The sequence below is a fragment of the Leuresthes tenuis genome, unplaced genomic scaffold, assembly GCF_036924035.1.
Source record: "Leuresthes tenuis unplaced genomic scaffold, fLeuTen1.0.hap1 SCAF_65, whole genome shotgun sequence".
Taxonomy (NCBI): domain Eukaryota; kingdom Metazoa; phylum Chordata; class Actinopteri; order Atheriniformes; family Atherinopsidae; genus Leuresthes; species Leuresthes tenuis.
The window spans coordinates 193,559-194,923 of NW_027325419.1; the positions used below are offsets into that span (position 1 = coordinate 193,559).

At 43.4% G+C, this 1,365-nt stretch overlaps 1 non-coding gene across 1 annotated transcript; it reads right to left on the reverse strand.

Moving 5' to 3' along the window:
- Positions 1-225: 225 nt before the first annotated feature.
- LOC140285947 (U5 spliceosomal RNA) lies at positions 226-339 on the reverse strand. The gene has a single exon (XR_011910878.1). It is a non-coding gene; the product is annotated as a U5 spliceosomal RNA (small nuclear RNA).
- Positions 340-1,365: the final 1,026 nt, after the last annotated feature.

The window sequence follows — 1,365 nt, forward strand, 5'->3', positions numbered from 1 at the left end:
TTTTCAAGGTGGCCAGAGTGTCGCCCACCCGCTGCACTGAGCACTCTTCAGCCCTTTTAAATGGTATAACTTTGCACTCCCGCACGCTCCAGCAAGCACCATTCAAGCAACAACTTTGCACTCCAGCTTCGAACATCGGCACAGTCGCAACAAGTAAGGCGACTCTACTCAGAGAAGTCACTCTGCACAGTAAGAAGATTTCTTTTGCACAGACAGAAAGGGCTTCACCCGCAAAGGTAAAGCCTGCCAAAAATAGAAACAACTCATTAGTGCTGCTCTCCACAGAAATCTTTAGTAAAAGGCGAAAGACTTGTACGTTATGAAGAGAAACCAGAGTACGATTATCCGTCACTGCGGGAGCAGGGCATCAGGCTTGTTGGCATAGCCACCTTCCCCATGGTGAGCTTTGCTTGGTTGAGACGCTTGCCCCCCCCCCCCTTGCTCCTCGGCTGACCAACTAGGAACAATCGGGCCCTATTCGATGGCTGCCTTGTCTTTTACTCTGTGCAAAAGACAAGGCAGCAACAAAAACACCACGAGAATCCCGTATTGAGGCTTTGTTCTGATCGCTCATTCGGTGTCGCGTTTCTTTCAAGCAATTCTCCCGGTTAGCCCACACTCGGCTCGCTCCCATAGCCGTGTTAAAGTCTACTTCGCATTCACTCTCTTTTCTCAGCAGACTCTTGGGATTTTATCCATAAAATTAATTCCTTCACTCAAACTATGTGAAAACTGCTTTGTCCTTAATATTTACCATGTCTAGAAAGATTTAAACAAAAAAAACAACGTTGTACTTTGCAGTAAAAGAAAGAGCAAATCTAAAGTTTCAGGAATCCGAGAATAAGCTTACTTTCATGAGTTCTTCACGATTTCGGATTTTGCTATAAAATGAATTCCTTCACTCATACTAAATTAAAACTGCTAAACCGCTAATCTGTTATATGTAAGGCAGATGTCAAATTCACCGAAATAGGATCAAAGGGTATTCGGCCAATCGAGCTGTAGCAGCTTCGGTAAAAGAGTATAAGTTGAAGAGTTTGTGAATAAAGGTGTGCGCACACATAGTGTGCTGTACGAAAATAGGCAGGGAGCAATGCCGGCTGGGGTATATGTTCTTGTATGTTGTCTGACTGTTTGATTTGAATGTGTTGTGTAAGTGTCCTGTTGAATGTTACATGTTTGGGCTTTGACACGCTTCACTGTGGTTGTTAACTGTGTGGTGTGTCCTGAAATGTTATATGTTTGGGCTGTGTGACATGCTTAATGCTTGTCAGTAGCTACCCACTTATTCATATATAGCAACTGACAACATAAGAAGTCCGGACATACTTTGATAGTAGTTGTAGAAGTATCCTTATTGATAAT